This window comes from Mus caroli, unplaced genomic scaffold (assembly GCF_978045245.1).
Source record: "Mus caroli unplaced genomic scaffold, Mus_caroli_1 scaffold_1, whole genome shotgun sequence".
Classification (NCBI taxonomy): domain Eukaryota; kingdom Metazoa; phylum Chordata; class Mammalia; order Rodentia; family Muridae; genus Mus; species Mus caroli.
In genome coordinates this window covers 192,473,672-192,500,237 of record NW_028227256.1, presented here as the reverse complement: position 1 = coordinate 192,500,237, position 26,566 = coordinate 192,473,672, and the positions used below count along the sequence as shown (strand labels likewise).

At 43.7% G+C, this 26,566-nt stretch overlaps 1 protein-coding gene across 1 annotated transcript in view; it reads right to left on the bottom strand.

The window, feature by feature from the left end:
- Plxna2 (plexin A2) overlaps window positions 1-26,566 on the bottom strand; it is a 194,176-nt gene that overhangs the window by 121,410 nt on the left and 46,200 nt on the right. The window lies entirely within an intron of this gene.

Genomic DNA, 26,566 nt, shown 5'->3' with positions numbered 1-26,566 from the left:
TATTTTCTATCTCATACCTCTTACTCAGGAAAGGTACTGGGGCCCTACTGGGAAGAGACATTCATACACTACCTTCAGACAATATTTGCATTAAAGTGTATGTGTGTTGGGGGTCCTCCACATATGAGCTTGGTGAAGCCTTGCAGCATGACCAGGGAGTGAAAATTACTATTCAGGTCTGCATTTAGGGAAACAAAGCATTGAGAGTTTGTGACTGCTCACAGAAGAGGCAGTGGGCACCTCTAAGGTCCTGCAACTTCCTGCTATGGTTCATTCTTTGTGTCTCTCCACCTTGTTCTCTTAACACATCAAGGAGAACCCATAGGCCTCTCCTTACTAACCCAGGGTAAAGTCTCTTTCAACTTCATATCCCACAGAGGCCCAGCTGCCAGTCTTTTGTCTAGGGCTGGGGCTGGTCCAGTACTAAGCTGGCTATAGGGTCATTTGTTTCTATTCCCAGGTGATAAGGAACAGAGAGATACAGGGAAATTCTTAACTTTCATATCCTTGCTTTAGGTCAGGTTCAGGACTGAGGCCAAAGGAACCTGAAGCTTTCAGATGAGACTTTATAGTCTCACATGTGGGCCAGGTCACCTAGGTCTCATTTGTCAAATGGAGACAGCAAGTGCTCCTCAAGTCCTAATGACAAGCTCACTAGAACCAACTATTGCTGAAAAAGGTCCCTTCAGACTGATTTCTTGTCACAGCTGAGGGCTATGAGCTGAAGGCTGCTTTCTTGAGACACTCAGCCTCTCCTATGGTGGTCCAAGAAAAGACCCTGAAAAGGAACCTTCCTCCTCACTCCATACATACCCAGAACACAGAAAGATGGTAAGAACTTGTGTTTTTCATGTTGAGCATAAGTTATAGAAAGGAACCACCCAAAAATAGATTTTGAAAGAGAAAAGCAACCCTGAGTAGGAGGCCAACAATTACACTCTGGAGTTCTATTCCCATTCATTTCTCTATGGGCTTATGATTCAGATGGCTGTCTGGAAAAGGAGCATTGACTGGGGGACTCACTGACATGAGGAAGGCCCCAAAAGATGGAAAGGCATGAATCTGCTGGGACTCCTGGGGACCTAGAAAGGCCAAGTTCACTCATCACTTCAAATGTGCCTGAATGCACATTATACACAGTAGAGTGGGGGCAGAGAGTTGACTAGGATGCCACAGCACCTTCTAATGAGAGGATATGACACAGAAACCCATGAAGCTCAGTGACAAAAGCACACAAAACCTTCTGGAAATTTTTTTGACTGCCTCTATGCAGTCAAAAAAATGAAAGACAAAGTACAAGAGTCTGGGGAAAGGAAAACCAACCAATGTATATAGTAATACAAGGAAGTTTGCATGGAATACAAGATAAGGCCTTATGTAGAGAACTAAGAATGAACTAAAGGTACAGGATTGTGGAGTGAGAGGAAGGTGAGGGATGCAGTTGGCAAGGACTTAGGAAAGGATTTTTCCCTCTTCTGACTCTGTGGATGGAGAACTCGGATTTCAGGTCCTCCCCTTACATAGTCTCCCCACCTATTCTGCTCCTTACAACCCCTAGTCCTTAGCAGAATAGGATTCTCTATTGTGCCTCTTCAACTCTGCATGGCACCAGAGTCTGCACCTGGGGCTACTGAGTGAGAGAGAGTTCCCAAAATAGAGAGGGAGCTTGGGGCTATGGTGGAATGTGTGTGCTGACTCCATGTGTTTCTAGGTCACCGGGGAGCATCAGTTAGACAAAGGAAATCCACATATAACTTCCAAGCTTCACATCTCCTGATGCTGATTTTAACCTCTTTCTCTCACTACATCTTGTCCCAGAATTACTAATGCAGACTGTTCCAACTGTTGAGAGTTGTTAGAGTTTCTGAATGAAAAGAGCGCAGAGGAAGAGGAGAGCAAGCAGGGAGAGGAAAGTGAGGGAACTGTGCCCTTTTTCTACACCCACTCCTAGCAAAGTAAGCACTAATATTTACATTAATTATCTAAGTAGTTTTCAATGGACTTTATCACACCTCATTGTCTGTAGCTGCCATTCCCCAGAGAAGCTGCAAGATAGACTCAGTGCACACTATATAATTAAATAGCAACACATGTGTCCCTTGCTCAGTATAGGGATGGTTGTTTACTTGTAATACTGAGAACTGGCATGGCCTTGCTGATAGGAGGGCTATGGAAGCAGAAGGGACAAGCCACAAATGTGGGCCTAAGGAGGAGGGGCCCATACCCCAGCCCTCCCTTTCCTCATGGTACTACACTCACTTCCCCCACTTGCTGCTCCCATAAGAGCATCTCAACCCCTAGTAGAATTTTCTTACCAGAGTACAGGTCATGGATTCACCTCCCTTATTTCTAGGGATGGAGCTGTAGTGGCCATATGTGCAGCATGATGATTATGTTTCTGTGTTGCCTAACAAATTTGGGTTATTTTAGCAGGCCTAAATATCAATTCCCTACTGAAATTCCTGTTCAGCCTCTCTCCCTGGACTTGGCAGATGCAAATATAAGAACCTATCCACTCACCTGGCCTAGCTCTTCACAAGATTGTGCTCTGACTTCTGTGAGCCCAGGTTATGGCTACTGGGCCAGGTTAACAATGCAGGTGCTCTGTGTCAATGCAGAACACAGAGACAAGTCTTCAGGGTCAGAAGGACTCAGTGCAAGCTCTAATGTTGCTGCTCACTGGCTGAGAAAACTTGGATAGCCTCCCTCAACACAGAGCTTTCACTGATATCTTTCTTAGTTGCTTTTCTATTGCTGTGATAAAATACCATGACCAATTTACAAAATAAAGTATTTAATTGGGCTTACAGTTTAAATGGGTAAAGTCCATTATGGCAGAGCAAAATGATGGTGGCAGGAATGGCTGAAAGCTCACATCTTAAAACCCCAAGCAGGAGGCAGAGAGAACATACAAGAAATGATGCAAATTTTTGAGATCTCAGAGTCTTCTCCAAGTAACACACCTCCTCTCACAAGGTCACCCCACTCCTAGTCCTTCCCAAGCAGTTCTACCTACTACAGACCAAGTATTCATTCATATATATATATATATATATATATATATATATATACTCATTCAAATCACTATTAAAATGTCTAAGGAAAGTAGAAGCAACAATGTCGAGGGGATATAAGACCAAGCACATTAACTATGGAGAATTAGTATTTGTGAGTGTTTATATATCTGTCCCTCTTATCTTTCCCTCTGCAGATATAGCCACATCAGTAGGGATCAGTAACTCTGCCCAGGAGAATGGATGTGTGTCCTTATTCTTGGCTTTTGGTTAGCAAGCAGATCATTCTAAAGTAAGACACAGTGCATTGTAGTGCACTGTGTTCTGTTTTGTTCTTTGATTTATCCTGAAGTGTTTGGAGAATGGCCAGCACACAATAGAGTCTTAGCAAATACTGAATAGCTGGATACCCTATTTCTCTTATTTAACCTTATAATAAGCTGTTGTGCTGAGTACATGGCCCCTGTTTTACGAAAGTGTATATCAGCTCAGAGAAGTAAATGCCTTGCCAAACATCTTTGGTTTTTGTTGCTGTGATAAAATGCTGACCAAAATCAACTTGGTAAGGAAAGGGTTTATTTTAGCTTACAAGTTACAATCTGTTATTGAGAGAAGTCAAGGCAGGAGCTCAAGGCAGGAACTGAAGCAGAGACCATGGAGTAACGCTGTTTATTGTCTAGTTCCCCATGACTTGCCCAGCTACCTTCCTTATACAACCCAGCACTCCCTGTCTAGGGGTGGCACCACCCACAGTGGGCTATCTCTTTTTCTTTGAATTAGTAAATAAGAAAATGTTCTCAGGCCAGGTGAGAAGAACCAAGACCTTGATTGAAATTTCTTCTTCCCAGCTGATTCTAGTTTGTATAAAATTGGCAAAACCTAACCAGCACAATAGGGAACAAGACTATCCTGTGACAAAAACTTGAACATCTGAATCAAATGTGTGTGTGTGTGTGTGTGTGTGTGTGTGTGTGCATGTGTTTTCTGTTGCTTTTAGCAGTTCAAGAACTGGGAGAGTCTTTATTTATGAAAAATAAAGGAAAATAAAGATAGAAGATAAACAATGTGGTTTTAAAGAATGCCATGTTCTGTTATAAAGAGGTTAATGAGCTTGAACAGACCTTAACTGGCCCTGTGTGGATAGATCAGAAAACCCCAGAAAATCTAGCTTCATCAGATGGCCATGAAAGCAGGACTTTGAATTCTCAGTAGACACAAGAGGAGAGACTTCTGGGAGGTAGGCCAGGCTCCCCCAAGACTGTGGACTTCAGAGTCCACCTCATGGTCATTTAAAAGCTGTCTATCTCTTCATTGGCTTGCTAGGTGAGCTTGCAAGCTTGCACTCTGCAGAGTGAACTTCTTAGAGAGGGTCACGGTTGTCCTCCCTCAGGCCTATTCTTTGATGGAGTCATTGGTCTTAAAACAGCTGGGTTGAGAGATAAATGGTCTCTCTTTATGTGAACTCTCACCCTGACTTTATTGAGGGGGGTGCCAGATAGGAATGACAAGCAGACCCAGACACATGGCACACGCTCAAAACCTGCTAAACATATAGATTAATGATGTGACTATAGGACTGAGAGAATTTAGACTCCAGATAGGTATTATATGGTTAGGAGTCTGGACCATCTACTTTCCTGCTGGTAGAAAGTTAAACACTGTGTTTCTTGGACCTCACAGTGGACTGGATATGGCAAAGATATGTCCCAAACTAGATTGGTGTTGGCTATAAAAGTACATTTTTGGTGCACCTGGCTGTACTTGGAAATAGACCAAGGTCACTGTCCTAGAACATAAGCTGGGACATAGAAGCCAAAGAAGACTGGGATTGATGTTCAGGCTGAGACTCACAGCACTGAGAGGTTGGGATGGGATTCAGGAGAGGGCGAAAGGAGACAGAGCAGCAGTAGGATAGAGGACTGAGCTGAGCAGATGAGCAGAGAAGAAGGAACCTGGAGCCCACATTAATGCTGCTCTGGCACAAAACAAGTCACTCTCCTTTTATGGCCTTGAGTGAGGGAAGGTAAGATAGAGGAGAGAAAGAGAGAGAGAGAGAACAGCACTCAAGCAAGAGCACAAAGGGTTCCGATTGAATGAATTGAACAATCTTTATGACTCTTAGGAAAAATGCTGAATTCCAGGCTGATCACTTCCTCCCCAATATCTGAACTGTACTAGCCACTAATCATAGAAATCAGGACCTGTGCAAACTTTTTCAGCTCTGTGTGGGGCACGTATGACTTCCCATCAGATATTCTCTGACTCCTCTCTCTCTGACTCCTCTCATTCACAGCCCTTCATTTCCTCAAATGCAGATGGCTTTGTTTTCCAAATTTGATAGATGCTGACAGGTATATTGTTCCCAGCATCTCCCAGACTGCCAGAGGCTGCTTAAGTCAAATGGTTTTCTTTCCCCTAATAACTTGGAGGGATTTTTTTTTTCTCTTAAAAAAAAAAGAAGCCTTTTTTAAAAAAAAAATGTCTCTTTTTTACCTTAAAGAGACAGAGTGTCATTTATCTTCCTCTTTGCTCAAAGTCAAATGAACATTAAACAAAGCCCAACCTGCCTTGAAGCAATCATTTGTGACTGGAGGATGGGAGTAGGGGTGGGATAGACCTTGGAGACTATATCCTGGGACTGGTGACTGACAGGCCATAGGAAAGCAGGCATGTGTGGATATGCATGGCAGTCAGGAGGAGAGGCACAGTCACTTACAGAGGAGGAGAAAAGGGCCCCAGTGAGAGTGGACAGTAGCCAGGCATTGGTGATTGGACTGGCCATTGGGTGAAGGGGCTGGCTTGAAGGGGCACAGGAAAAAGAGACAAAAATCTCATGTTATAGTCAAAGTGCAATAGACCGCACAATGTGACTCTGACATCACAAGATCACTTTGGCTTTTAAGATGTCCTTTGTGCTGACAAAACCACCTTTTACTTTGTAATTCACTATTTTTAATGAGCAGTAAACCATTATTGGCTGATTCACCAATCAGTGGCTTCCTAAATCCTTTATTTGAGTGATAAGTATCCTAGTATAAAAATATAGTCCTTGCTCTCAAAGAGTTCCATAATCTAACCAAGAGGAGACAGGGAGAACACCAAACAAGGCATGTCAGTAACAAGGCATGTCAGTAAGCCGATGCCTGATAAAGATGTGGGTGTTAGGGGCTCTGCGACACCAGTGGCCTAGGGAACTATGGCTCCTGTGAACTGTCATCGGTGATACCATATGAAGACAGGCTGCAGTATAATCTGTTATCTCAAGATGGGCTAGAATGTGGACCATCTTAGAATGTATGGCAATGTGGACCATCTGCTCAGGATGAATTGGAATTGCCATCTGAAGATGGTTGTAAGATGGACCAAGGACACATGGACTGAATGAAAATAAGGAAGTTCTTCTAGTACTTGGTCCATATTCGAGAACCATGATGATGTGATGAGCAGCTGTTTTATACCGCCCTGCCACTGCCACTGCTGGAACTTACAAACCAGGGAGTTCTAAGCATGCTTGGCAGGGCTCTTACTATCAGAGGGAAAGACAATTGTACTGAGACCTAGCTCTCACTGAGTGCAAACTCTGGAAAGCTATGACTCTATGTGTTTTCTGCATGTCCCATCATATTCTTAAAATAAATGTAATCTTTAAAAAATGAGTTACCTTCTCATTTTAAAGCTGAGAAAATAGAGAAGCTGTGAGTGTTAGGAACTTGGCTAAGTTTCCTAAATTATATTCTAGACTCTGTTCTCTTTAACTGTACAATGATAACAGCTTTTAGAATCCTATAGATGAGGATGAAGTAAGCAAATGTGTGTGAAGTGGGCAGCACATTGCCCAAAATATAGATAGTGATTCATAAATACTCGCCATTGGCCTTTTGACCTGGGACTGGGAGAATGACTCACTGTACATGCACAGCCCTGTGGTGAGCGGAACTCTGGGTCTTTGTTAACTCAGTTAATGTGTGTGGCTGGGGGATGAGCACTTAAAAAGGTAGGTGGGAACTTACTGTGAATAGCCAGGGATACCTGTGTTGGACTTTGTGAAACAGTGTGTTCTGCTCCTTTCTCTATTTTTACCTCTCTGTTTTGACACTGCCTTCAAAGAAAGAACTCCAATGCCCTTCCAATAATTGCTGTTATCTCCTCTTCTTTTTCCCCTGCACTGATTACCAGACCTGGCCCCAGCACTGCTCAGCTGTGACTGGCATCTAGGGCTCACAAAGGCCTGAGCTCAGCACAAGACAGCTGAGCTAAGCACATGTCCTGACACTTACCTCATCATGTGAAGTCTGGCTTCTGAGTTCATTGGTTGCTGACTGTTCCCAGTTTTCTACAACCTTCTCTAACAAATCCTCGATGTCAGAAGAGCTGATTACAGCATGCCTTTGGCCAACAGGAAGCTTGCTGTTTATTCTCATTCACAGATGTGGGACTGTGACATACTTCCTCCAACAAGGCCACACTTCCAATAGTGCTACTTCCTATGAACCTATGGGGGCCATCTTCATTCAAACCACCACATCTGGTGAAGATGTGTAACAATAGAGGACTTTGAGCCAGTCTTGCTCTCTCTGGGTATAGCTGCCTTATTGGTTCATGCAAGAAGTAGTGCTAGAAATGGCTAAGAGCAAAATTTAGAGCCAATCTCTCCAAGATGGATTCAGGTTACTGGTGCTTGTGCATCCAATTACTTCATATAAAAACTTCTAAGCAGATATATCTAAGTACTCAGGCTATGAGCAGGTGCAGGAAGCATTAGATGTGTCCTCTAGCATTGAGGCCATTTTTCCATGACACCAGGGATATGGGATTGGTAAGACTTCTGAAGGTCTCTTGAAAAATCCCATAATTCTAGTTTCTTATACTGTGAACCCTGGTTACATTTTAGACTTTATCTAGGATTTGCTGAATGCTTACCATGTGTGAATGTATTATCGTAATTGTCTTAATTATCTTGAAACAAGCTCTGTAAGCCCCATGTTATATTCATCAAGAGCTAATACAAGGAAGTCTCAGAGAATCCCAGTGAAGTTCTCAATATCAAATAGCAGATATGTGGCACAGTGAGACTCTCCTGTGGTTCAGCCTAGTCTCTCTCTGCAGTGGGACAAAGGAACAGACTGGTCTTTGGTGCATAGCTGTCTCATCTGCAGAAGATGTAAGGACAACTTAGTGCCTCCCACGATTCAGACAGATCAAGGGCTGGAGTTAAGTGTGTGTGCTGAGCCCATCTCAAGGGTAAGTGGAGGGCTTGCCAATAAAAATGTTACCAGCTGAACCAGCATTAACTAGCCATATTGGGAATGAGATGAGGGGAACTAACGCTAATCCCCTCATTACCAGCCTGACCTGCAAGAGGGCAGCCAGTTAGAACTCAGGCAACATCTGTTACTGCAGCCTGCTCAACTCTCATTCCTGGAAAATGTTGCCTGAGTACAAACATTCCACAGCACACATGTGAGTATGCATGGAGACACTGTGAACTTGTGTGCATCCATGCAGATGCTGTTATGCAGGGACTATTTTGCATGTGCAAACACTGGAGATGTGTACATACATGAAAACATAGTGTGCATGCATGTATACACTGTATACATATATGTAGACATTGCATACATATAGACATTGCCTATGTGAAGACATTGTGTGTGCACATGGTGACACAGTGTGCCCATGTGCAGATACTATATGCAAACATACGCAGATACTGTGCATTCATGTGTAGTCATGTGTGTTAATGCAGACATTTTTTGTGCATACATTTAGATACCATGTGTATGTGTACTGTGAGAAGTTATAGATACATGTACATACATAACACTGAAATACATACATCAGTGAAAGAAGTAGAGACCCAAAGGTTCAGCCCTTTGAAAACAAAAGAGAAGTTAGCAGAATACATGTGTCAGGCCAAATGTCTCCTGGGGAAGAGTTCTCAGATTGTTAGTCTTGCAGTTACAATATAATTGGGTTGTTTTTTTTTTTGTTTTGTTTTGTTTTGTTTTTGTTTTTTTTGCAAATGTGCCCATAGTTTGCCTAGTACTGCAAGGGCTGTACCTACCAACTTGTACCAGCTACTTTTAGCAAGAAGCTTGAAATGTGGGAAAGAGGGAGGTGGAGACTTGGAAAGTCCTGGCAACTATTTGCTTGGGGGATGGTGGGGAACAAGTCACTGGAGTACTGTTCTATTCTTGTAGAGATACCAGGGGGAGGAGGAGGAGGAGGAGGAGAAACACAGAAGGTAGAATCATAAGGATCATCAGTTGGTGGAGATAGGAGGGAGCAGGGGCTATTAGAGGGAGGGAGGCATGGTCCAGCTCCCTGCATGTTCATCAGCCAGATGTGGAGAACATAAGGAGGAGACGGTCTAGGGCAGAGCACAGAATGGAAACTGGGAAGGAAGAGTAGAAGAGATAGGTGACAAAGTCTGCATATCTAAGCCATCAGTGGCAAGTGAGAGGAATTTCCATGTCCTTGTTAGGAAGATGCCAAGATTCCAGAAGTTGATAGGCATTAAGCTGACTGGGCAGACAGTAAGTTCTGCCAGTCTTCCAGTGCAGTATTACTATCATGAACCACTATACTTGATCTCTTCTCCTTGGGTGTTCGGGATGAAACGCATGGCCTCATGCTTGTAAGGTGTACATTCTTTGACAACTGAGCCATCTCCCTACTCCTTTGCTTGCTTTGAGGTTCTCCCAGGCCTATTCCTAGGAGGTTACCATACACCTTAATAGCCTTTCAGCTTCCTCTTTTCCAGGCAATCAAGCTGGTGTCCCGTGATCTTCCTCAGTGTCTTTGAGATGTAAGGGAAATTGGATTTGGCTCCTGCTAATCTGAAACCTGCCCAGTACTGGTACTGTTTTGGAAAAGCTGGAACAGCCGGGAGCCAGCTGTGGTTAGTACTTTGAACACTAATGACTTTGTAGAAGTTCCTGAATGCCTTAGAAACAGATCACCATGGCTGTCCACCATCTCACCTCAGAGAAAGGATGGCTGACTCAGCAGAAGCTGGGAAGTGCCACCTGGAGACTCCTCCCTGAAGAGGATATGGAATCTAAAGTGATACTGCCTGGGGAGAAGGCTAAGGGGAAGATAGAGATGAGGCGATGGAGAGGACACACTATGCTCTTATTGTTCATACTGGCCCACTAATTCCAGCTGATCATCTCACAATGATAAGGTCTCAAGCATAGAAGATTGACACTCCTTTCTGAGGAGTCACCTCCCTTCCCTCTACTGCATCATTCCAGTTCTGGTAGGTCTTAAGGGTCTACAACACCTAGGAAGGGACAGAAGCTATTGACTTGAAGGAAGACTCAATAATGCGACTTTGGAAAGATCCTATCAGGGCAAAGAAAGCCCCTTAACAACCAAGAGGTGAAGTCTCTTGTTTCCTTGGTTTTGCCCTTGGCTTTAAGGTCTGAGGTGAAGGCCTGAAGCAACAATGTCTTCAACAGTAACCCACATTCTCCTGGCAAATGGGCTGGAAGCCTGAGAAGGCTAATTGGGTACTACTGCAATTCATAGACTCAATGTGAGATAAGGCCCTGGGGTGCAGAGGTCAATTTTGATGGAGGGTTAAGAAAGATAATCTTCTTCAGAGTGTGTAACCAAGTCTGACAACCAGAGGCAGAAGTCTGACAATTGAAAGACACCTAGAGGCTTAGGTGGGGTTACAGGGTGGAACCAGATTGATTTCCTATTCATGGTAGTTTGTCCCTGTCTGAAGCAACTTTTCAGACCCTTTCCCTACTTCTGCTTGGTACTTTTAAGCTTTAGTTTGATCTAAGGTCATAGTGACTGCTAAATACAAGAGGAAAAGAGGAGTCTGCCATTTCACAAGTGAGGAGGTGGAAGTCAGTGGAGTCATTAGTGGCTATAGCATACTTGATCAGAGTCAGGTTTGGATGAGAAAGATCAATACTGAAGAGGGGCCCTAGTGCCTGAAACTAACTCTGGGATGATCTATAGAGGCTGTCTATGACCTCTATATTTCTCCAGGCTTGCACATAACAAAATCTGTCTTACCTTATGGAGCAAGAAACTTTGCCACCCTGAGTGTAAGCGCTAAGGCCATATACAGCGTGGTTATAGCTGTGATAGGGTCAGGGACATGGACTCCAACAAGGATGGATCATCAGAATTTTGATGGAAGCAGGAAAGCTTTAAGAATAATGTCCTCAGGTGGGCTAGACTGTGAAGGGAATCTAGGCAAATAGAATGTTCTAGAGTGAACCTAGACTTCTCATAATTGTTCATTTGAATATGCCCCTACTTACTGAAAGATCTCAGTGGTCCCCCTTGGTTATTAAAAGACAGACCTTTTAGTGTGTCAAGATTGCTAGCAGCAAGACCCTCAACCAGTCTTTGCTGCCAGTAGCTCATCCGTACCCCAGATCTGAGTTGTCCTGGTTCCAAACAATTCATGGTTCACTGGACCTGCTGGGCTTGAATTCACACACACACACACACACACACACACACACACACACACACACAGTGCCCTCACACAGACTGGTTGCTGTCAGAGAGTGAACCTCAGTCTATTCTCCAGCTCTAAATTCCTTGAGTTTACAAGTCATCTGAAATGCCTGACTTTCTTTGATGAGTGTCTGACTTTCATAGGCTGTTACTCATTTCTTGTACTTCCGGCCCTCAGCACTAGTACTGATATCTATCTGTCTTGATGCTATCCTACATACTATCCCATCGCTAATGTACAGTGCTGTGTATGAGTCACCTTTCCAGTTTCCCTAGCTAGCCTATGCAGAATCTAACACAGGGCCTCACTGTTCACTGGGTGAAAACCAGATGGAAATGCAGATTCTGGAACAAGACTGCCTAGTTGCAGACTTGCTCTACCCCCCTGCCAGCTGTACTACCTTAACATCTCCCTGCTTTCATTGTCTCATTAGAAAATGGGATACTACCCTGAGGGTTATTATGAGGATTAGAAAAGAATATATGCTGAGCTCTAGGAATGTAGCAATGAATAAGCCTCACCAGAGTGTTTACTACAGTAATCACAGTCTTCTGAATCAAGGTAACACGGAAGTTGCAAGCTAGTCACATTTTTTCCTAAAGGAACTCAAAAGAACATGGAAAAGGTGCTACTTGGTCCAGGGATGGGCAACGTCATTCTGACAAATGACCCTTGTAGGGCCAGCTAGCAGTTAACCAATGGACTGGATAATTGGGTGAGTGGGTCTCAAAGCAGGGTCTCTAGCCAGCAGCCATGTTCTCATCTGGGAACTTGCTAGTGATGTCAGTTCTCAGTTCCCTCTCCAGTCCAGTATATTGCATTAGAAACCCCGTGGTGATGGCAGTTAAATTGTAAGGTGAGTCTGACAAACTCTCAAGTTCATGGACTACTGGGCTAGATGCTGCCCATATGTAGAGTATGCCTTGAGATTTCTAATCTGTTAGTTAAAAATAACCATGGGTTTCTCATGAGGCTTCAACATATCCCAGGAATGTGCTCCTGCTTCCGGGATATAACACAAATGCATATGACTGCTTCTATATTACAGTGTGGACTTGCATGCTCATGCTTGTGTTTTTTCTTTCTTCAAAGGGAAAGACAGAGAGAAGCCAGATTCTAGACACTGTTTTTTGCAGGAAAAAAAAATCCCTAAGCTTTCTCAGAGCAGAAGAAAAGTCATTGCAAGAACCTTGGAAAGCCTGGCTTCCAAGTGCACATAATGTGCATATGAGTGTCCACTGGGTATGGGGACAGTGGGCATGGGAATACTGCCATTCTGCTGTGCTTGAAGCTCAGCTAGAGACAGGAACAGGTGGGGAAGTGTGAGAGTAGGCCTGACTGTGGGAGGAGAGTTTGGCTGGGGTCCAGTGTTCCAACAAAGGCATCTATGGTGAGTCAGGATAGCTGGCCCCAGCCTTCTAGAGAAGGCCTAGAATGCCAATTTAGGGTGATGTGTGCCTCTACCTTCTCCATGGGGGTCCATATGTATAGAGCTAGCAACACCTCCCCACTTCACCTCACACTGCACCTGGGCCCTTGGCTCTCTTGCTGGGAACTCAATTTTGAGTGTATTGACAAGGCACACATAAACACCTAAGTGTGTATCTATGAGGGTGGGGGATTAGAAGAGTTCCTGTGAAACTCTTTAAATATAGCCACTGAGAACTGATGAAGGAGGAAGCATTGCTCAGAACTGGCCAACAGCATCATTGTTAGCATTATCCAGACACTTGTAAGATTAGCATCAGGAGATAAAATACTCAGACCCCATTACAGACTTGGCGAAGGAGAAATTCTGGGGTAAATCCCAGCAGCTCCATCATGAGCCTTCAGGAGACTGATAAATGCCTACATCGGAGAACCACTAGCTTAGGATATGGACTGAAGTCTTCTTGCCTTCAAAGAGGGGAATGCATACTTCCTACCACAAATGTTCCTCCCTTTTGCCCTAGCATTGACTCCTGCCATCAAGTATCTACCATGGTGATAGAGGACCAGGTCTGGGGAAGGGAGTCTCTGGGAACACAGAAGGGGCAGCAGTACTGAGGGCAGTAATGGGGAATGAAGGGTGGGGAGGCTGCCACAGCTCATTTTCTCTTAACATGTAGGCCCAGGGGAGCCCTAAGCCTCCTTGCCATTGAAACTAGTAAATTACAGGCTGATGACTGTGATATTACCAATAATGATGATAATAGCACCAATCAGACAGGGTCAGACAGGCACTTTTCTGTCTTGGGTCAAGCGGAGAAGGTTCTAGCTTTGGGGCGCTTGTTTCTGAATTAGAGAAATCCTGGATTCTAGCCAGCTTCACTCCTCTGCCAGGTGTGCAGCTGGGCTCCCAGTTTTCTGTCCTCTCCCATCCTGACATGTCTACCCTGTAGTCAGTCATTTGTGGGCCAGGTGAGGACTGGGGAGGCAGCTGAAGCAGCAACACCTTTCTTCTCCTCTGCCTGACTATTCCCAGGGTCACAAGACCAGAAGTCTGTCCCGGAGAGCAAAAGACAGCCTTGGGCAGCAGAGGGAAATCTTTACTGCAGGCAGGTGAGGGCCCTGGAGTCCTATTAGTCTCCATCAGCAGGGTCTGTGTCTTCAGTTATCCTTAAATGACTTGGGTTAGACTTTTTCTTGATGCTCTCTCTCCTTTCTCTACCCTGGGACAGAATAGAGAGCCCAGATTTCCAGAGAAGATTTGGCAGTACCTTCCAAGATAGTTCTCAGCTGTCCACCTGACCCAAGGAACATCACTCTTATCTCTCAAGATTGCCCTCCATGAAATGCTTCCCCAAATGCTACAGTTTACAGAAGGAGCAAAGGGAACTGGTCTCCTGCTTTCTTCCTGCTGGCTGCCTTAGCCTAGCCCCCACTGTGGGGCTTCAAACAGAAGGAAATTAGCACAAGACCCCCTGTCATCACAGGCAGTAACTTGTGAACATGTGCTGAGGTTGTTTTTTCTGGACAACAGAGCTTTAAAGCAGCTCACTGGGGCTTGTACTTTTTTTTAAAGAACTGTGTATATGTTAAAGTCATTAAGGTTGGAAAGGGGTTGGAATGGAGAGTAAAGGCCATTATATGGGAGGAAAAGAAAAATGACCTGTCTTCAAGCTGTCAGCAGAGGAAACGCCTCTGCATCAACAAGAAGAGAGGGGCCGGGCAGAGACAGAGGTGCAGGCATCTCAAAGAGCTCCTCACGGTGACCCTCACTCCGCTTATCTGGAACTTGCTCAGCAGTGGCCATGGCCAACTATGAATGAACTATCTCTGTTCATGTATTAATGAGCCACTGACAGAGAAGAGAGTAGCAGAGAGATGATGCTTACAGCCCTTTTGAATGTCAGGGCCCTGCAACCTCTGTAGTCTCTTTTGGAATCAGTCTCATACACAGGAAGGTATGGTGATCACCCATACCTCACAGAGGTGAGAACTGAGTCACTGTGCTTAAATGTCCTTCCCAAGACACACAATTTGTGGGTGGTAAGGTAAGGATGGAGACATAGGCTCCCCCTGTCACTATACTTGAGACTTTGGAGACTCTGCGGTAGTTTGAGGCAGGCTATGGGTTGGGGCCCAGATCTTACTTCATAGTAAGTGTGAGGAGCTAGTTCAGGCACCAAGGCATAGATTTAAGGAAGACTGTTATGAGAGGAATGAGAAGTCACAGATAAGAAAAGCAAGTGACCATTGTGTAGGTCAGCTTGTGTTATGATGTCTCCTGCTGTGTGTTATGAAGGGTGACAGATCTCCAAACTCTCAGCCTTGTAACCAGAGATACAAACTTCCAGACCTGAATCTTTAAACTCTTCCTCTTAGGAAACAAATATAGAGATGTTGAGGGCCACCAGAGACAGTAGCACCTGCCACTGAACTCTGAGGAACACTGTCTACCATATGTGCTAGCTTCCTCCCTCCATTCAGCCAGGCCAAACAAAACCCTCTGAGGACAGGTTACACATAGGCTTCTCCTGGGACTGAGGAGAGAGGGATAGGAAGTGAACAAGTAAAGGTGACATTGTCTACCCATTCTTCCTTGGGTATGTATTCTTGTGGTCTATGTCTTTAATCCCTGAGACACATGCTCCCAATCACAGTTCAAGTTGACAACCCTCCTTTGAATATAAGGGAGCTTGGGAGGATGAAAGTCCAGGCCAGGGCAACCCTTTCCCTTCCCCCACTCCCAGCTCCTCTGCCAAAATATACTGTGAAACAACCCTTGACCTCTATCCCATATTTTCTCTGCTCCAGCTCCTGTCAGCCCCATTCACTTCCCACCTCCCTGAGGAGTGGACAGCTCAGTAATTTAAGGATCACCAGCAAGAGAGTTGTAAAGGTCAGAAGCCTGAAAAGGCTGGGAGGGGGATTCCACCTCTCTCCTGTGTTTGCATGAGGTACTCCTCTTAGATTCCACCTCTTCCATATCTGCAGATCAGGCTCCTGTAAGCCTAAGACCTTTGACAGCAAGCAATATGGTCTGCGGATGAAGGCTATGAATATCCTGAGAAATAACTTTTTAAATAACAGTTTAAAGTTTGTTCTGTTTGTGAGTATTAATAGAGAGAAAATACTGCCTATAGTTTGCTTATAGTTCTTTAACTAAGGGAGACCCAGATAGTTTATCCAATTGCAAGTAACCATCCCTAAACACAAATACATACACACTAAATGGACTCAGTGATGTGTGTGTGTGTGTGTGTGTGTGTGTGTGTGTGTGTACAACAATAAGAGGTCACTAATTTGAGAGGAAGTAGGGAAGATTAGAAGTTGAGGGGGAGGCATGTGTGGAAATGATATAAATATAGTACTCACGTATAAAATTCTCAAAACATTAAAAAAATGAAAGGAAATGCTATGTTCCTGGGAGATCTCCAATTTAGGAAGTTCCTTCTATTATTTCATTTCCTCTCTGCTATAGCTGCTATAGAAAATAAAGCTTGTTTATATCCCTAGCCTCTCCTTTCTCCCTACATTGACTATATAGATTAGCTTAGCTCAGCTCAATCCCAGAGTTTAGAACCTGGGAAAAGGCAATATAAACCAGCAGGGAGAGACATAGCTAGCTCATGTCTTCTTGAGCTCAGAACCACCAAAATCCTGCAGAGGTGGCACAGCAGGTTTCCAGATCCTAAATATGTGGTCTTCTCTACCCGGCAGAGAGCCTAGCAAATGATACCAAGGAAACAGCTCTGGAAAGGCCTTGCTGTGCAATCGAGTCATTGTGCATGAAGGAAGACTGAGGTTTTGCATGTAACACACTTGGCTTCCAGGCCAATTGGCAGGCCTGGCCAATGAATGTCCACTCAAAAGGGTCGTCATCTCCATGGCTTGAGGAACAAATAGTGGCCATGGGGGTGAAGTCAGAATAAACAACAGCTTCTTTCCCATCAGACATTTTCCTCATGTGGAGCCCAGTCAGCTGCCAACCTCATGGCCTCAAATAGTTGTTCTCTCCTCCCCATTTGCCCAAAAGGCCCCAGGAGAGTTAGACTAACAGAGGAAGGCCTATGGCGTTCAGTTTAGCAGAGTGAAAGAGAGCTTTGCCAGGGTTCCTCCCTCACCAAGCTAAGGATGAGGTCAGAAGAACAAAGGTCACAGATGGATCTACCTCAGCTTGAAAGGAGGCACATGTGGTTTTATGTATATGGGAGGGAGACAGACTGGTGACTTGCATGTCAGACAGGGGGAAGTTACCAATGGCTTATAAGGCAGACAAGGTTCAACTTGAACCAGAGGGCAGAGAGCCTTATGGAGCCAGTTTCTTCAACATCACCAACATCCCATTCACCCTCACTCTGTCTTCCATTCTTTATTTCTTCTTTGACCTTCCTCTACAGGGAAGGAGGGAGGGAGAGGGAGCTGGAAGCAGACCTGCAGGCCTCTTGGACTCTGCTGATCATCATCAGCTACAAGACAAAGCTTATGTAAAAAAAAAAAAATGAAGAGCAGCGATGGGGGCAAGCAGATGTAGGGGGCTGTAGCCCCACTGCACTAAGCCCCTGCCTGGTCCCATGCTGTGGGGCATCCTGTGGGGAACAGGGGCCTCACTCTTGAACACTTTGCCCCTTAGATTCTTTTGCCTGGGAAACAGATCACAGAAAGGGCTTATGTGATCTTTGGGACTGGGAAAGTGGCTTCCTCAGAGGCAAATAAGAAACTTTTCTTTTGCCTGGGCAGCTGAGGGGTAGAGGGCACGCTATCATGCTACAGTGGAGTCCTACTCTTCTAGGTTGTTTCTACCTTACACTATGGGATGGTACTACATAGTGAATTAGCCACTAACCATATAGAATACTTTACCTTTATGACAGTGCCATTCTAGAAAGTTCTTACTGGACAATTAAGAGAAGAGACAGTTTATAGAATAGGAGAACACCTTTACCAGCTATACACCTGACAACGGACTCATATTTATAATATACAAAGAACTTAAAAAAAAAAAACAGAACGAAAACAAACAACACAGTCAGTAAACACACTAGTAAAATGAACGCATAGTTTGCAAAAGGACGATGAAAAAATATTCAAGACTAGTCAACATCAGAAGAATGCAAATCAGACTCCACTGAGGTCTCATCTCAGCCTACTCAGAATTTCAATCATTAAGAAAACAAAAACCAAGACATTCTGGCAAGAATGGCCAAAGAAAACACTTATGCACTGCTGGTCAGACAGTAAATTAGTCCAGCCACTATGGAAATTAGTATGGAGGTTTCTGAAAGCTAAAAATAAATCTTCTATATAAGCCAGTCTATCCTACTTCTGAGTATTTACTCAAAGGACCCTAAGCCAGCATACCACAGAGACACCTGCACAAGGGTGTTTACTACAGTACTGACCATGCACAACAGCTAAGTTATGGAACCAACAGAGGAATTCATAAGAAAAATGTGGCATATACACAATGGAATTATTTCCAGCCATTAAAAAAACAACAACAACAAAGTTATGTTATTTGTAGGAAAATGGATAATCGCAATAAATGAATTAAGCCAGTCTCAGAAAGACAAACATCAGATGTTTTCTTCATTGGAAGTTCCTAGACTTTATATAGTCATATAAAATCATGTATGCACTTATGACTAAATTCTCTATGGGACAAAAGGGGAATGTGGTGGGGAAGGGGAAGGAAAGCAAGACTAGAGGAATGGGGAAATAAGCTCAGCACACAGAATATACTTATATGAAGATTTCAAAAATAGTTTAGAAAGTTCTTACTAAAGTCTAGTTTCTATTTTTTATTCTCCCTAGATATTCACAGTGTGCTCCTGAGGAATGAGACAACAGTAACCCTAAGGATGGGTGTGGTGGGTTGAAATGATGGGGTGGGGAGAGGGCATAAGAACCTTCTTTCTGCCAGCCTGCAAGCTTTAGCCCATGAGTCTCTCTCCAATACTAAACTTTTCAACCCACTTGGGAGGAGCTGAGCTATGCATAGCAGAGGAGAAATCCAGCAAGCAGCTACAGCCAAACAGGTTTTGCAATAACATTTTGCCTCAAATCCACACCCCTGCTTAGAAAAAGTCAAAGAAAGTATACCAAGCCCAGCCCTAGATAAGGTAGGTGTGGTGTCATTAACTGGCTTACTCATTTTGCCCCTGGCCACCACTTAGGCAGTGTAGGCAGAAACATGCTGGGGGACCCAGGCTGTGATGAGGCAGTAATGCTTCACTTGGTTTGAAAATTGTTGACATGATGAAGATGGAATGAGAGATGTCAAAGGCAGGTACAGGGCACACCCAGCAAGCCGCCTACAGGCAGGGGCTGCTTACCTACCCCAGGAGGTCTCTTGCTAGAGCAGAAAGCTAGTAGAGTGCTTACACACGTGTGCACACACATGCACCATGGTGCTCCAGGGAGATTTCTGGAAAGAATCTTTCATCCAATTTCTCTGTAAGCCTCAGCTGTTCCTACAGGCTCCAAGGAGCCAACAGATGGTCCCAGCAAAACAGGCTCCAGAGTCTCTAAATCAGGGTCTGTGTTCCTCTAAGGCCAAAAGTGCAACTGAGCCCATTTCCCATGGGTGGGGGAGGAACAAAAATGAATTTGAAGCTGTGCCTTTCCTTCTTTCAGGCACCCCCACATTTCCAAAAATAGCATACTTGCTCTTACACTCTGCTTTGAAAATAGAGTTACTCAGGACCCCACATTTCAGGTGATTTCCTCTAGATTATCCTTTAGGTTCCAAGAACCCAACTTAAGAGTTAAAGATAAACTTGTGGCTCAAAGCCTGGATTTCATTAAGGAGGCTTTGTCCAGGATGGGTCCTGGGTTTAGGCCAAGGGCACTTTTCCTGGTGCTCCCATTTCTTTTTCTCAGGGGTCAGAGATACTGCAGAAATTTCCCAGATCAGGTTTCTATTCCAGAGTCTCTTCCTCCTCACATGTACCATGTACTTACATATGTATATACACATGTGTGTGCGCAAGTGTGTATGTGCGCACTCATACACGTGCATATATACCTTCTAAAGACTTGGCAAGAATTCCCCAGAAACGTTTTAATCACACACACACACACACACACACACACACACACACACACACACACATACAAACCCAGCATACTCATTGGTTTGATGGGCTCCACAAACACAATTAGACCTTAGCAGAACTGCCATCAGGAACCTAATTCCTCCAGTTCCCGACCCTTGGCAAACACGACTTGGCTTTTTAAAGCTGCTGCTTTATTTATTCCTGTTGATCTGTTTCTGAAGATTAAAACAAACAAACAAAAAAACTATTGCTTTTGACCCATCACCTTAAAACAATAACGGGTCTTATATCCAAGTTCCAGCTGATACCAAGAGGAATGAGCAGGTCAAGGGAGACTCATGCTGAGGGACTGGTATAGGTGAAGATGGAATCCTTTGTGGCTTTACAGTAGGTACCATATCTTGTGGGTGGATGGTAGGACATATATAGAAAGCAGGTATCACGTTTAACCGCCATTAGGGCCACAAAAAAGATTTGGTACATCTCCTGATGAGGACACCATTAATAAAAAGGAGAGGTACTAGAAATGGGAAAGACCTTGGGAATGGCTTTCAGGGGACTTATCTGTTTTCTTTCAGTGAATATTTTCACTGTCTGCATTGCCCTGCAGCAACATTTGTTGGAATGAGGCCCAGGAAGGAAGGGGGTAAAGGCTGGAATGGCTCTTCCATTTTATCTTTACTCTCTCCACTATTAAAGCCTTGTATAGGAGGAGATAGCCCCTGTGACTTTTCTTGGAGTTATTGAGATCCTAGGCACATGTTGACATAATATTTAATCTTGAAATAGGTTTTCTTTCATTGGTTTTCAAAGTTGGAGTTAAGAGAAGGCAATTTATATATAATATTAATATATATATAGTGTGTGTGTATGTGTGTGTACACACATACACACACACACACACACACACACACACACACAGAGCAAATGTAATAGAAAAACAAACCATAAAATAATAAAACCAAACCAAAGCTGATTCCACCTCTGTGGCCTTCCTCATTTCATATATGCTGTAAACTTGGGCTGTTATCCATGTTATGGAGAAGGCAGCAGGTGCCACGTCAGCTGTTTAATCAGTGTTTAGGAGGGTATCTTGAAGGCAGAGGCTGAGGAAGGAAATTGTATGGGAAAGAGGTGACTCTATACCTGCAGAGAAGTTAGTATGGAGTATAGTCAGTGAACTGTTCTCCTGTGAAAATGCAGGAACACAGCAAGACAATTTTCAGTATATATATTTTTGTTTTTATTTTTAATTGAAGTAGAATTACACAAAGTCTGCTATTCTTGGGAAAGTCCCTATACTTCTTAGCTTGGCATACCCCATGCTTTCTTTATTGCTGGTGATTACCATGATGATTAAATTAAAGGGCCTAGAGACCCTGGAAAGGTAACCCAGCAAAACTCAGGAGTGATTAGCACTGCAGTTATTCCACATCTGGAAATGGTAATGGATCTCAGACTGGAAGGGGTGTGGCACCAAACAAGAAGAGAAAGATAATTTTTGTTACCTAGCTCAGAGAGGTTAAATTACATTCTTTAGTCTGAGAGAGATAATAAGAAACTAGACTCCTGGTTTTAGAGATAACAAGCCACAGAGCCTGAATGCCTGTCAAAGAAAATGCCATAATCACATGACATCGAAATATCTGTCCTGCTCTGCTTCCACTCTCTAGAACTAACCTCATCAAGGCAAGCCTGAAGAGCTCCCAGCCAAGTCTTCCTAAGAGAGATCACAACAGTCAGAGCTATGGGAAAATGACAGCAAGATGTTCTCTCTGTCCTGCTCAAACAATGCAAGATATGAGGAAAGCTTCTATGTATGTTCTCCATTTATGTCACTATCAGGCAATACACTCTTTGGACATAGTATGTTGATTGCTGATACTCTCTCTTTTCCTTCTTCTGAGTCAGGGTTGGTGTCTTTTCCCACTATCACATACATGCCACAACTATTCGATGGGAAGAAAAACAGAGGATGTTGACCAGCAATCAAAGTACATAACTGAAGCTGACTTTACCACAGGGCAGAAGGACAAGATACAACAGTGGTTAGCAACAAAAATGTCTACTGAGTATGTAAGGCTGGTATTCAGAAAACCAGGGAGGGGAGAGAACAAGAACACTGAACTCTTGCTCCCATTCAATGGCATGTGTGCCAGGCTGCCAATCAGAGAGAGAAGGAAAGAGAGGACATTAACTCCTTACTTTAATTCAGTGGTATATAGGCCAAGTCCCTCTAAATATAATCTCATTAACTCCACCCTGCAGAGTAAGAATGAAGAGTCATTGACATCTCCATTTCAGAGATAAGACAACTGAGTGACTTCTCCAAGATCTACCACTGGCTGGCTGGAGTCTTAGTCATCTGATTCCCAGGCTCCTTCCTGCTGCACATGGTGCCACTGTCTCAGTACCACAATGTTCCCTCAAAGTGTAAGCCCGTGCCTTGCCTCTAGGAAAATGAGAATGAAGTAAGAGAGTCTTGTCTTAAGCCTTCAAGTAGATTGTGGGTGCTGGAGGAACATGCCTGCTGGATGCTTTCTTCCCCCATGGTTAAGGATTTACAGGTTTACACATAATAGGCACTGCAAAGGTACTGTCTGAATAATATACCAAAGAAATGTTAGCAAGGGCAGCAAGAGTGCTGACTGGCATTGTGAGCCAGCTGAACTTTGAGGCTTTGGTCTAGGCTGCACTGCTAACTCACCAAATAACCCACTTGATTTTGTTTCACTGTTAACATGGCCGAGAGATGCTCAGTGCAGGTGATGTTGTGACTATGTGGAAGAAAAGCCATGAAGTCCTGTGCTCACTGTTACATGTGAAGTTGGAATCTGACCCTGAGTGAGGGCTGAGAAGTTACCAAAGATAAGGCAGTGGAGGTAGGGTGTGTGGGAACTCCTTTCATGTAACTAGAGTCTGTATGGTTATGATGGAGAGTCTGGCTGTGGTGACTCACAGGCATATGGTCATCTTTAGGGAAGTGGGGTAGCTGTGGTCTGAGTCACTCACTACAACACAAGGCATATTGGGTGGCCTTGTGGTTGACCCAAGTGTCTAGGTTGAACTGTATGCAATGTTGTCCTTACAGAAGGCCCAAAGCAGGGAGAGAAACTTACTATGTTTACCAGGCCCACTAGACAAGTGCACAGGTTCCTGCTTGCTCCTCTAGGGCTGTGAAAAAGATCCAACCTGAGGCAAAATGACGAGCATAGTGGCATGCTCTCTCTCTCTCTCTCTCTCTCTCTCTCTCTCTCTCTCTCTCTCTCTCTCTCTCTCGTCTGTCTGTCTGTCTCCTTCTAGTCCTCCCCACACCCGTGCAGGTTCTTGTGTGTTTGGGCACACATGTAGGCAGGTATGTGTTTGTATGTATGTATGTATGTATGTATGTATGTATGTATGTATGCATGTATGTATACATGTGGAGACCAGAAAAGAGTATTGAATGTTGTTCCTTAGAATGCTGTTCACCTTTTTGCATGTGCATGGCAGGGTATCTCATTGGTTTGGCACTTGCTGGTTTAGCAAGACTGGCTAATGAACTCCAGGTTCTGCCTCCCCATAACTGGGATTAATGGATATCACCATACCTGGCATTTTCACATAGGTTCTGGAGATTAAAGTAAAATCTTCAAGCTTGTACAGCAAACACTTTACTGACTAAGCTATTTCTTCAGCCTTGTAAACAGCTCTAATTTCTGGAGCCTTTTCTGCCCAGTATAACAAGAATAAACTTGGCCTTGTTAGATTTTGTGAAGTGACTCTGCAGGATAGGTATAATCATTCCGACAGACAAAGCCCAAACTCAGTGAGACTGCCTGATTTCTTCAATATTGTCTACTTAGCAGGTAATGAGGATGAGAACTACAGCAAGAGAGTCTGATTCTTGCATTAAGTCTCCTTTTCTAGCATATACTACCTCTGTCCTACCTCCTATCAGTCAGGAGTTTCAGAAAGAGCCCATGCCTACTGCAGTAGGCCCAGCACCAGAATCAGTATCAGCATCAGCACAGGGAGAAACCTGAAGCTGACAGGGAACAGATTTTTATCAAGCATCTAGTAACAGGAGAAATATCTCTACCTGCTTCCTAGCAAAGTATGAAAACGTGTGTGTGTGTGTGTGTGTGTGTGTGTGAATAGAGCATCTTCTTCATAAACAGCAGCATTTATGAGCTATGTGTACACATGCCCCTCTCACTTATTACCTGATTCTTTTCTGACATTGTGCACCTAGATGCTCTTATTGGATAAACAGACAGATCAGATGTCTGAGTGAGCATATTTTCAAGCATAGGACATTCTCAATTGTCCAATAAGCATATTTTACAATAATGAAGACAATTTCATCCAGAGTCTTTGTTTTCTTTGGAAAATTAAGTCATCTTGGTACCTATATTGTGGGTAGGAGGATTTATGAACAGAGCTAGGAATCATGGTTGGCACAGACAACGCTTGTTCCTTTGAGCAGGGATTCTTAATCTTAGTACTATGGATGCTGTGGACCAGATCATACTTTACTGTAGGCATTGTGTGCATTGTAGGAAGATTAGCAGTACTCTGGCCTGTATACACTGTAGAGCAGCGGTATCTTCTGTCTAGGACATAATAGACAACATTACAGATCTTGCAAATGTCTACAGGACCAGCCCTTGACAAACCACAGGGTTGATATATGTGAACAAGTGACATGAAAACCTATGATTTGATCTCTTTTTCCAGAAGTAAATAAACATGTCAAAGAACATACTAAGATGTAGAGGGCACGTAAAGGCACATGTAAAGTTTTCTCAGAGATTCCATCCTCTTTTTCAGATCCATAACATCAGTCTATATCTTAACACCCTGCAACCAGCAAAGATTCAAGGTTGCCCTCCACTTGCCACATGGCTGACCAGGCCAGCTGGCATAAGTAACTTTCTGGCCTGATCTGGTTCCATGGACCCAGACTTGGACAAATTATTAGTCTGTCTTTCTGCTTGCTCTGTCTGACTTGGCTTTATAACCAAAACCATGACCCAGTCTCTATCTCTGGAGGCTATAGTCCTCAGTTCCCAACTTGGTTCACAGCTTGTCTGGTCCTTGGGCTCTGCATCTGACTTCTTTTAGGTATACTTTTTCTCCTGAAACTAATACACTTTTGGAGAAGGGAAGTATGTGTGCATAGATGTATGTGTAAATGCATATGCATGTATTTTTATATGTGTGTAAGTATGAATGTGTGCATACAAGAGTATGTGCACATGTGTGTACATACATGCCCACATGTATATGTGTGCGTGTAAATGGTCAGTAGTAAATACAGGAAAGTGCTCCTGTTATTTGGGGGTACACACTGTGTGATGATCAAGCAGTCCCAACATCTCTTTATCTCATTTGAACCTTTTATTTTTAGTTAACAAAATCTTACCTAGCCTTAGTTAACAAAATCTTACCAGTGAACCTTGAAAGCTATAGCAATGATCTATCTGGTGAGATTTGCCCATAGGTGCAATAGAGATATAAATATCTCAGGAGTGACCAACAACATTCTGGTTAAATTTAAGGTAGACTCCATGAAATGAAACTCATACCTGGTATTTCCAATGAGGCCAAGAACCTGTGGCTATATAGGTCATAGGCCCTAAGGGAGAACCTACTACTATCACTCTGCTAAACAGACATAACACCGAAACAACTCCTGATGTATTGCTATATCTGTAGAGCAGTGAATCTCTCAGCTCTTAACAGAGAACCTTCTAGCAGTAGATAGCAGTGAATACAGAGACCTACAACTGGTCAATATATAAGGGCCAGAGGTAGTGAATGACTTCCAAGAAACAATATTTTCCTGACACACAGGGAAGTTGTACATATGAATTCACTGTGATTGTGACAGCATACACAAGATCTGTACAAGCTAGATAAAATCTCGGTATGGAGGAAGGTGTTGTGGGAACAAAGTACCTAAGTAGCTAAAGAGCTACTGACATTTGATAGCTGTTAAAGAGGATTAGGGTTAGTTTTCTTTAATGGAATAAACCCGAACCCTGATATATCATTGTACTCCAGGACATGTCCAAGAGTACTTAGCTAATACAAACTGGACTCCATGAGTATGAGAGAGAGAGAGAGAGAGAGAGAGAGAGAGAGAGAGAGAGAGAGAGAGAGAGAGGAGAGAGAGGAGAGAGACAGAGAGGGAGAGAGGAGAGAGACAGAGGGAGAGAGAGAGACAGAGAGAGAGAAAAAGAGAGAGAGAGAGACAGAGACCAACAGAGAGAGAGAGAGGAGAGAGACAGAGGGAGAGAGACAGAGAGAGAGAAAAAGAGAGAGAGAGAAAGAGAGACAGAGACCAACAGAGAGAGAGAGAGGAGAGAGACAGAGAGGGAGAGAGGAGAGAGACAGAGGGAGAGAGAGAGAGAGAGAGAGAGAGAGAGAGAGAGAGAGAGAGAGAGAGAGAGAGAGAGAGAGAAAGAGAACACCAAGTTGAGTTGGCAGAGATAGAAGTGGATCTAGAAAGAGCTAGGGAAGGGCTATGAACATGATCATAATACACTGTGAAATTCTCAAAGAATTAATAAAAACATTAAAAATTATATTATTGT